The following is a 10,975-nucleotide window of genomic DNA, read 5'->3' as shown; positions in this document are numbered from 1 at the left end:
ACGCTTTCCACCAAGGCAGGAAATCTCCACAGGTGTGCCCTGGGAGGAACAACAAGGATATCCCATGATCAGGTTGCTCAAGTAAGTGAGCCAAGGCACACATGGTTCAAGACTGATTAACTCCACTCGGGCAGGTGGAAGGAACAGCAGAAAGGAGGGTACAGAACTGGAGGATACTAAAATGTTTTAGCTCACTAGAAGGACAGATCCTGAAGCTGAGGCTCCAGTACTTTGGCCACCTCATGAGAAGACAAGACTCCCTGGGAAAGATATGGTTTTCCCAGTAGTGATGTATGGAATTGAGAGCTGGACCATCAAGAAGGCCGATCGCTGAAGAATGGATGCTTTTGAATTCTGGTGCTGGAGGAGACTCTTGAGAGTCTCATGGATTGCAAGAAGATCCAACCTCTCCATTCTTAAGGAAATCAGCCCTGAGTGCTCACTGGAAGGACAGATCCTGAAGCTGAGGCTCCAAGACTTTGGCCACCTCATGAGAAGAGAAGACTCCCTGGAAAAGACCCTGATGTTGGGAAAGATGGAGGGCACAAGGAGAAGGGGACGACAAAGGACGAGATGGTGGGACAGTGTTCTCGAAGCTACCAGCATGAGTTTGACCAAACTGCGGGAGGCAGTGGAAGACAGGAGTGCCTGGCGTGCTCTGGTCCAGGGGGTCACAAAGAGTCGGACACAACTAAACGACCAAACAACAACAACAAGTTTTAAGCCTGCAACTGCACTGCACATTGAAAGCACGTTTCCGCTCCCTGGAGAATCCTGGGATCTGTCGCTTGTTGAAGGTGCTGGGAACTCTAGCGGCCTCTAAAAATCACCCTCTTCTCCTAACACACCGGCACAATAAATCGCTGCGTTAAATGCTCATTCGGTGGTCCAAGGAACTCACTGCCACCAATTGCTGCTGTCCATGTGTGTGTTTGTGTGTGTGTGTAAGGAGGAAAATAGGAGAGAGAGTGTTTTTCCATCCATCAAGCCAAGGCAGATTAGATACAGCCAAACACAACCAATATACTTATTGGGTCTTTAAGGTGATACTGCAATTATTTTTTAAAAAAATTTTTGGACAAATTCTTTTAAAGACTGTCTTAAGACAAAAAGACTCAATTCTCTTAAGGGAGTTCTTTTTGGATCATCTCTTAATAAAAAAATTATTTTTATCTTTCATCTTATTTATTATAGATACAGTGGTACCTCGGGTTACATACGCTTCAGGTTACATACACTTCAGGTTACAGACTCTGCTAACCCAGAAATACTGCTTCAGGTTAAGAACTTTGCTTCAGGATGAGAACAGAAATCGTGCTTTGGCGGCGCGGCGGCAGCAGGAGGCCCCATTAGCAAAAGTGGTGCTTCAGGTTAAGAACAGTTTCAGGTTAAGAACGGACCTCCGGAACGAATTAAGTACTTAACCCGAGGTACCACTGTACAACCAAGTGTGCCATGAGAGGGACAGGGGTATCTCAAGTCTCAAAACAGGCCTCAGAGATGTGCAGGTAAGCCGAAAGCATGAAAAAGACTGAAGATGTAAGTTACGAGGGAAGCAAATTCCTTTAGTGGCACACTAAGCAGCTACAACCCCTGCTGGAAAGAGAGGACTTGGCCACATGCCCATGTTACGTCCAGACTTGACTACTGCAATGCGCTCTTCATGGGGCTACCCTTGAAGGCAGCTCGGAAACTTCGGCTGGTCCAAAGCACAGCGCCCAGACGATTGGGCGGGGGTTCTGTTTTGAGAGCAAATGCAGCCCCCGTTTTAAAACAGGTGCATCGGTTGCCATAATAATAATAATAATAATAATAATAATAATAATAATAATAATAATAATAATAATTTATTTGTACCCCGCCCATCTGGCTGGGTTTCCCCAGCCACTCTGGGCGGCTTCCAACAAAGATGAAAAATACACTAAAATGTCACATATTAAAAACTTCCCTGAACAGGGCTGCCTTCAGATGTCTTCTGAATGTCAGGTAGTTATTTTTCTCTTTGACATCTGAAGGGAGGGCCTTCCACAGGGAGGGCGCCACCACCGAGAAGGCCCTCTGCCTGGTTCCCTGTAACTTGGCCTCTCGCAGTGAGGGAACCACCAGAAGGCCCTCGGAGCTGGACCTCACTGTCCGGGCAGAACGATGGGGGTGGAGACGCTCCTTCAGATATACTGGGCTGAGGCCGTTTAGGGCTTTCAAGGTCAGCACCAACACTTTGAATTGTGCTCGGAAACGTACTGGGAGCCAACGTAGGTCTTTCAAGACCGGTGTTATATGGTCTCGGCGGCTGCCACATTCTGGATTAGTTGTAGTTTCCGGGTCACCTTCAAAGGTAGCCCCACGTAGAGCGCATTGCAGTAGTCCAAGCGGGAGATAACCAGAGCCAGTCGGGCCCTCAGTGTTTAAAAGCCCTAAATGTCTCGGGCTCCAAATACTCTGCCTTAGTCAGACCTCAACGGGAGTCCCATGTCCAGTTCCGGACACCACAGCTGAAGAAGGATATTGACAAGCTGGAAGGTGTAGAGAGGAAGGTGACCGTGGTGACGATGGGCTTGGAAAGCAAGCCTTATGAAGAACGGTTGAGGGAATGGAGACTATTCAGCCTGGAGAACAGGAGACAGAGAGGAGATAGAATAGCCATCTTCAAATATCTGAAGGGCTGTTGTCACGTGGGATATAAAGGTAAAGGTAAAGGGACCCCTGACGATTAGGTCCAGTTGTGGCCGACTCTGGGGTTGCGGCGCTCATCTTGCTTTACTGGCCGAGGGAGCCGGCGCACAGCTTCCAGGTCATGTGGCCAGCATGACTAAGCCGCTTCTGGCCAACCAGAGCAGTGCATGGAAACGCCATTTACCTTCTCGCCAGAGCGGTACCTATTTATCTACTTGCACTTTTGTGCTTTCGAACTGCTAGGTTGGCAGGAGCAGGGACTGAGCAACGGGAGCTCCCTCCGTCATCACGGAGATTCGAACCGCCGACCTTCTGATCGGCAAGTCCTAGGCTCTGTGGTTTAACCCACAGCGCCACCCGCTCCCCAATAATAAATTATTGTTGTTGTTGTTATTATTATTATTGCCGTGAATTATTAAATTTGCTCCGGTGCAAATTCAGAGGGCAGAGATACCCAAAGGAGGCGAAAATGCAACTGAAGACAGCTTTATCTATCAAGCGAGAGAGCGCTGATCCCTCAACGCTGAGAGACTAGCGATGAGACCTGAAGCTTTTCTCTGTTTCCTCCTCTCAGCTCCAGAGATATATGGGGGGGGGGGCGGTGAAGGAGAGAGAAGAGGAGAAAAGATGTATTAATTATCTTCAAACAGCTCCTGGCAGGGTGGGGAGATCTGTCCCCAGATAAGGCGCCACATCTCAGGAAGCTATAATGAAGGCGGGATAGAAACACCGCTGATTAATATTTTATTTTAGGAAAAATTTAAATGAAACTATCCATCATCGTTTCAAACGGGCGGATCGGCAGAGCCCCTTCCGCTAAGGAGGAAAAGCACCTGGTTTCTCTCATTTCTATCTTCTGGAGGGGCGGACCAATAGTCAAATATTAATAATAATAAATTACGGGAACTCTGCGGGTCGGAGGACACCTTGGCCTGACCCACCCCAGCTGCACCCCCAATTTGCTCAGGCGGTTTGCAAAGCGATGAGCTATTACAAGGGAGTCCAGAGCTCTGTCCTAATGGAATGTGGGCTTAACAAGCAATTTTGGCAAACGGATATTATGCGACCCAAAAGGTGGGAAAATGGAATTCGATTTATAGGGACCCCAAACAGGCCATGGGGTCCGCCAACCGGGCCAGCTTTCGAGAGGTTCAGTAGTGTGGGTTGGTTGGTTGGTTTTTAAAGGAAATAAAAATGAACCAGCTAGGAACGTGTTAAGTACTGCCCTGCTGGATGCGACCCAAGGCCCACTGAGTCCAGAATCCGGTCCTCTCAGCTGGCCAACCCCCAAGGAAAAGTAAGAGGAGGTTTGCAGGATCAGACCCAAGGCCCGGTGGGAAGCTGAGCCCGGCAGCAATTCTCCCCACTTGCGAATCTCCCCAACTGGTCTTCAAAGACATCCTGCCCTCAACAGGGGAGGAAGCACATGGCCGTGATAAAGATAATTTATACTTTCCACTTAGACTACTGCAATGCGCTCTACGTGGGGCTACCTTTGAAGGTGACCCAGAAACTAATCCAGAATGCAGCAGCTAGACTGGTGACTGGGGGCGGCCGCCGAGACCATATAACATCGGTCTTGAAAGACCTATATTGGCTCCCAGTACGTTTCTGGGCACAATTCAAAGTGTTGGTGCTGACCTTTAAAGCCCTAAACGGCCTCGGCCCAGTATACCTGAAGGAGCGTCTCCACCCCCATCGTTCTGCCCGGACGCTGAGGTCCAGCGCCGAGGGCCTTCTGGCAGTTCCCTCATTGCGAGAAGCAAAGCTACAGGGAACCAGGCAGAGGGCCTTCTCGGTAGTGGCGCCCGCCCTGTGGAACGCCCTCCCATCAGATGCCAAAGCGATAAACAACTACCTGACATTCAGAAGACATCTGAAGGCAGCCCTGCTCAGGGAAGTTTTTAATATGTGACATTTTAGTGTATTTTTCATCTTTGTTGGAAGCCGCCCAGAGTGGCTGGGGAAACCCAGCCAGATGGGCAGGGTACAAATAAATTATCATCATCATCATCATCATCATCATCATCATCTCTGTTTGTTTATTGAGGCAAGGTGTATCTGATAATGGAGGCAGAGCCATACCCCAACTTTCCTTTGCGATGTTGTCTAATCCACTTTTAAGGCTGTCCAAACTGGCAGCCCTCGTCACATCTTGTGGCAGTGAATCTTACAGGTAACAGGTCAAAGGTAAAGGACCCCTGGACAGTTAAGTCCAGTCCAAGGCGACTATGGGGTTGTGGTGCTCACTTCGCTTTCAGGTTGAGGGAGCCGGCGTTTGTCCGCAGTCAGTTTTCCAGCTCATGTGGCCAGCAGGACTAAAGTCCCAAGTCGCAAGGTGGTTAGATTGGTCTCAACTAGGGCCAGGGCCTTTTCAGTACAGGCCCCGGCCTGGTGGAACGCTCTGTCACAAGAGACTAGGGCCCTGCGGGACTTGACATCTTTCCGCAGGGCCTGCAAGACAGAGCTGTTCCGCCTGGCCTTTGGTTTGGACTCGGTCTGACCCTTATTTTCCCCTCCGGCTGAATCTCTGCCCCAAACCTCACCCCCCATCCAGGGCATACCAGCGCCAGCACATCCAGAAAATGATGTTTGCAACCATAGAATCACAGAACTGTAGAGCTGAAAAGGTCCACAAGTCCAGCCCTCGGCCATTAAGGAATCCTTTTGCCCAAACGTGGGGCCAATTAACCTAGATGTCAAGTATTGTATTGATCAACCCAAATGTAAGGAGTCTGCCTTACTGCAAATGAGATCATTGGTCTTTATTTATTCTTTTAACAAAGAATATTTTATTCTTTATTCTGGCTATGGAAGGCCCATTTAGCAGCTGTGACTAGTAAAGGTAAAGAGACCCCTGACCATTAGGTCCAGTCGTGACCAACTCTGGGGTTGTGGCGCTCATCTCGCTTTATTGGCTGAGGGAGCCGGCGTACAGCGGCCAGCATGACTAAGCCGCTTCTGGCGAACCAGAGCAGCGCACGGAAACGCCGTTTACCTTCCCGCTGGAGTGGTACCTATTTATCTACTTGCACTTTGACTTGATTTCGAACTGCTGGGTTGGCAGGAGCTGGGACCGAGGAACGGGAGCTCACCCCGTCATTGCGGGGATTCGAACCGCCGACCTTCTGATCTGCAAGCCCCAGGCTCAGTGGTTTAGACCACAGTGCCACCCGCATCCCTTGCTGTGACTAGTAGCCATTGGCAATTTTTCTCTTTGCAACTTTAAAGCGTTCATCCCTCTATTTTGTTGCAGAGAGACCCATAAGCTAAGGACATGGGGTGGGGGACAAGAATGAGCTTTTGTCTTCAAATCTTGCTCAGGCTCAACCACCACATTGAACGAACAAAAAGAACGCCACATCAATCAAAGAGGTGCACCCGATTATATTTTTGCTCCCTCTTCCACCGACAGTGATTGTGGCTTGTGAGAAGTCAAGCCTGGAACCAACACTTAAATCCCTGCTAACAATGTTTCTGCAAAACTCAGATAAACTTTGCAAGAGGTAAACTGTTAGCTGGAAACCCTTGCAAGAGAGCAGCTGCTCCAGGAAGGTTGGTGGCCACGAAAGCAAGGTCTCATGCCCTGGGCCACCTGTAAACATCACTGTGGTGGTGTTAAGAGATGTTGGCCATGCTTTCCGCATGTTATCAGCTTGGGTCCCACCCCTGGTTCACACACCCACACCCGCCACTTGGTAAAAGCGTAGCGACCGGTGACGGCGTGCGACCAGTCCTTTCATTGATTCAGCGCCACAAATGGAACAATGCGATGCACCTTCAAGCACACACTCTGCAGCAAACTCTGTCCTTGCATTCAGGGATCCGGCACAACGCGTCACGGGCCGGGCCACACCGCGCATTCCGATTTGAACACTCCTCCGGATTAAAAGCAAAACTCCCCGCAAGACGAAAACCAGCAGTTCAGGGAAACGGTGCTCAATTTCCGCTTGCGGGGTTGTTTTCAAAACAAAAGACGGGAAGCATTCAGAAGTGTGCACCCCCCCATACCTGCAGCTTATAAGAAGCAGCAGGCTCTCATTGCCCCATACTCCCCCCCCCCACACCTCATTCAACCGCAATATGCAGTTCGAAAGCTCAGCTGCCAATAAGCCGTCAAGCGCTCCAAGATGGAGCAGAGAGGAGCCTAGATTTTGCAAAAGTCAGTGAGCGGACCAGCCCTTTGCAAGTTCAGGAGCCCACAGCAAAGGTAGGCGCATTATGCGCACAGTTCAACATCTCGACACGGAGGCACCATGCCTGCTAGGGCGGGTGGTGACCAAGCCCCCCCCCCCCCCCCGCGATGCAGCTTTTATGTTAATTTACAGCATGTTACCCAGAATGCCTTGCAGCCGACAAGATATTCTTGGCAGGAATCCTAAATCTGAATTCTTTATGGGCTTGCATACAATCACGCCATACAACCTTCCAGAAGCGATGATGTGGATTTGGGGGCCGGGGAAGAGAAGATGTGGAACACTTAGAAGAGGGGAAATACAGGAGGAAAACGCCCAGCGGCTTGGCTGGTTCCTAACACCGCAATGGATGTCTGCGATTTGCAGCAGCCAGAGCACCTCTGAGCACATGCAGAGTGCCTGCACCCCCTTCACCACCTCAGCCTTGAGCACAGTTCTCCACATTACTCCATCAGTTTTAGAATTCGTTTCTGAAGTCCCCCTGAACATTTCCCAACGGCGATTTGCATTAAAATGCGAATGTACACGTTTTTAACGCAATGTCGCTAGACATTTTTGCGCACAATATCCCCTAAGCATGGCTCTGTGGTTTTTTTCAGCAGGGGGCCGGCCCACTGTTTCTCAGGCCTTGTGGGGGGCCGGACTATCTTTTGGGGTGGGAAATGAACAAATTCCTACGCCCCACAAATAACCCAGAGATGCATTTTAAATAAAAGGACACATCCTACTCATGTAAAAACATGCTGGTTCCCGGACCGTCCGCGGGCCAGTTTTAGAAGGCGATTGGGCAGGATCCGGCCCCCGGGCCTTACTTTGCCTACCCATGCCCTAACGTAACGCTCTCTCTATATTTTCACTAATACACCCATTTTTATGCAAGCTCCCTGCAATTTGCTGTAGGCAATTTTGAACCCCGTTAATAGGTTACAGAAGTGCACCACGAAAGTCAGTGCACATTTTTGAAAGAAAATGCAAATCAGGCAGATTCGCTTTGAAATTTCAGAAAATGCAAATCAGGCAGATTCGCTTTGAAATTTGAACTGACTGAAATTTGAATTATTCCAGGCTGGCTGGAATAATGAAAGCCTAGAATAATCCATTTCAACAGGTTATATATACAGTGGTACCTCAGGTTAAGTTCTTAATTCGTTCCGGAGGTCCGTTCTTAACCTGAAACTCTTCTTAACCTGAAGCACCACTTTAGCTAATGGGGCCTCCTGCTGCTGCCGTGCCGCCAGAGGTTCTTATCCTGAAGCAAAGTTCTTAACCTGAAGCACCATTTCTGGGTTAGCGGAGTGTGTAACATGAAGTGTATGTAACCTGAAGCGTATGTAACCCGAGGTACCACTGTACAGCTTCTATCTCGGTAGGGAGAAATCTAAGCAGTTTGAGAACGTCTCAACGCATTTCTATTAATCGCCCGTTTATCTACTCTCGAGTTAGATAAACCCACAGCCAATAATTATTTTTTATGTCCCAATTGTATTAGGTAATAGCTCTGCCCACTCGTAAGTTACAGCACAGACCGAAAGATAAAAATTGGGGTAAGTACCAGCCTGTGTAGACCATACTGAGCTCAGTAGATCAAGGGTCTGATTCCGTACCAACACAGTTTCCGTGAGTGGCATTCTGCTAAATTTAATTTTGAATAATCCCACTGACTTTACCTTGTCAGACTGATTCATTTCAATAGGTTTCCTCCAAGCAAAGCTTAACAGAATGGAAATCTTATGTTCTTAAGCAGAGAAGCTGTTCTCTATGAGAACCAGAGTGGATTTGATTTAAATCAAATTGATTTAAATCACTAGTCAGTACGACTTGATTTAAATCACTAGTCAGTAAGACTTGATTTAAATCATATATTTTTTTAAATTCAGAAAGACTCGTTCTTGTTGGTCTAATCTTAATATTTACAACCAGGTCAAGGTTTCATTTTTGGAATAATAATTTTTCAGAGTAGTTTCTACAGTTGTATCAAAAATTACCGATTTGGTTATACTATCAGAAATACAAAGACAGGTAAGTATGAAATCATTGTTTATATTTGGGCAGCTTTTCTGCTGCACTTTATTGGAAGGAGAAAAATAACCGTTTCCTTAATAACAATTCAAACAATTTATTTAACTAAAACAATATCACTATAGCATACGTATCCATGTTTATTAACCGATGTGGTTAAACAATTTTTAAAAAAACAAACAAACTTAAGACTGAGTTTTAGCACACATGAAAAACTTATTTCCTGTTGAATAGCCTTTGGACTATAATATAACTTAAATAGAAAACTATCTTTAGAAAGATTTTTTAAAAATCCTATTTAAATAAAAAAAAAGTAACTTTTAAAAAATCTGATTTTAATTTTTTTAATCATTGCTTTGTATCCACCCTGATGAGAACTGGAATTTTGCTTCGTTTTATAAAGAAAAGGCCGCAGCTCAGTGCTAGACCATCTGCCTTGCATAAAGAATGTCCCAGGTTGCATCTCCAGGTTAGGCTGGGAGAATCTCCTGCCTTGAAATCCTGGAGAGGCGCTGCCAGTCAGTGTAGACAACATTGACCTTGATGGACAAATGGTCTGACTCAGTTCAGGGCGGCTTCCAGCGTTCCGTTTCCCTATGTTTCTGTAGAATCCGTGGGGTGCGCATCATAAATGCTCACCGGTTCACGGGGCGTGTTGGGGAGGACCTAAAAGGTAAAGGTACCCCTGCCCGTACGGGCCAGTCTTGCCAGACTCTAGGGTTGTGCGCTCATCTCACTCTAGAGGCCGGGAGCCAGCGCTATCCGAAGACACTTCCGGGTCACGTGGCCAGCGTGACAAGCTGCATCTGGCGAGCCAGCGCAGCACACGGAACGCCGTTTACCTTCCCGCTAGTAAGCGGTTCCTATTTATCTACTTGCACCCAGGAGTGCTTTCGAACTGCTAGGTTGGCAGGCGCTGGGACCGAACGACGGGAGCGCACCCCGCCGCGGGGATTCGAACCGGCGACCTTTCGATCGGCAAGTCCTAGGTGCTGAGGTTTTACCCACAGCGCCACCCGCGTCCCGGGGAGGACCTAGCGCACTCTTAATGATTCAAAAAACAACAACAGTGGATTGTGGCAAGGAGGGGAGAAGTTAGGGCAGCAAAATGGACTCCCATGGCTACCGCAACTTGTGAAGTGTTGGTGGAGGAGAGACAGAAAGGCGACGGGAGGAGGAAGGAAGGAAGGAAGGAAGGATGGTAGGTGGAGATGCAAGCAGAATAAAAAGGCTGGAATGGATCACAGGACACAGGCTGAAGCTGCGGTTCCATCGCAGTCTTTTTCTTCCGCCTGTGTCTGTCTCATGACTCTGCCTGACCAGCTTTTGGTGAGTGACGTCTGGGCTGCCAGTCCTGGGAGACTGGGGTTTTATTCACAGCTGTCAAGCGTCCCTTATTTGGCGGGACAGTCCCTTATCCCAGCGCCGTGTCCCGCTGCTGTCCCTTATTGATGATGTCCCTTAAATAAGCTACTGAAGGTAATGGGGCCCTTTCTATGTCCAGCTGTCCTTTGTCAACAACAAATTGTTGCTGTTTTTTTGTGTTGAATATCTGCTATATGGTAATTTATGGACCTAATAGGTATCTAAAGCCATTTGCACGCAACGAAATATGTATTTTATCAAAGTAATTGTTGTTCCCTTATTTTGGCTGCCGGTCCCTTATTTTCGAGGCTGCTGGCCCCTTATTTTCAAATCTGTAAGTTGACAGCTATGGTTTTATTGTGGCGGTGGGGCTTGCTGTTGGAATTTTGCATCTTTATTTTGCGCCGTGTTGCAATTTACGTGGAAATTGTTCGGTTTGGTTGTGTATTTTTTTTTTAACGTTTGGTTTACTGTTTATGACTCCTTTTGTTACGTATTCCTTTCATGCTATAAGCGGCCTTTTGAGCACGGTTCAAACATTGAAAAGGAGGCGTGCGAATAAAATCAAACACGTAGGACAGAAATAGGGAGAAACCTTAATCTGTTTTGGTCAATTTGTGTTAGCTCCTTGTCTAGTCTAATTAAGAGATAAAAGATCAGGAAAATTGGGGTGTTTTGTGTCGCACTTTTCAAGTTAGCATTTTTTAAAAGTAAAGTCTAGT

At 47.6% G+C, this 10,975-nt stretch overlaps 1 pseudogene across 1 annotated transcript in view; it reads left to right on the top strand.

The window, feature by feature from the left end:
* Positions 1-1,500: 1,500 nt before the first annotated feature.
* Positions 1,501-10,975, top strand: part of LOC310668261 (PEST proteolytic signal-containing nuclear protein-like) — a 10,852-nt pseudogene continuing 1,377 nt past the window's right edge. Inside the window, exons 1-3 of the transcript in view lie at positions 1,501-1,508; positions 2,453-2,581; positions 6,763-6,883. The product of the transcript in view is annotated as a PEST proteolytic signal-containing nuclear protein-like (transcript). The remainder of the gene's footprint in view (positions 1,509-2,452; positions 2,582-6,762; positions 6,884-10,975) is intronic.

Source organism: Podarcis tiliguerta (genome assembly GCF_965153285.1).
Source record: "Podarcis tiliguerta genome assembly, chromosome: 18".
Lineage (NCBI taxonomy): Eukaryota > Metazoa > Chordata > Lepidosauria > Squamata > Lacertidae > Podarcis > Podarcis tiliguerta.
This window is presented reverse-complemented; position numbering and strand designations above follow the sequence as displayed.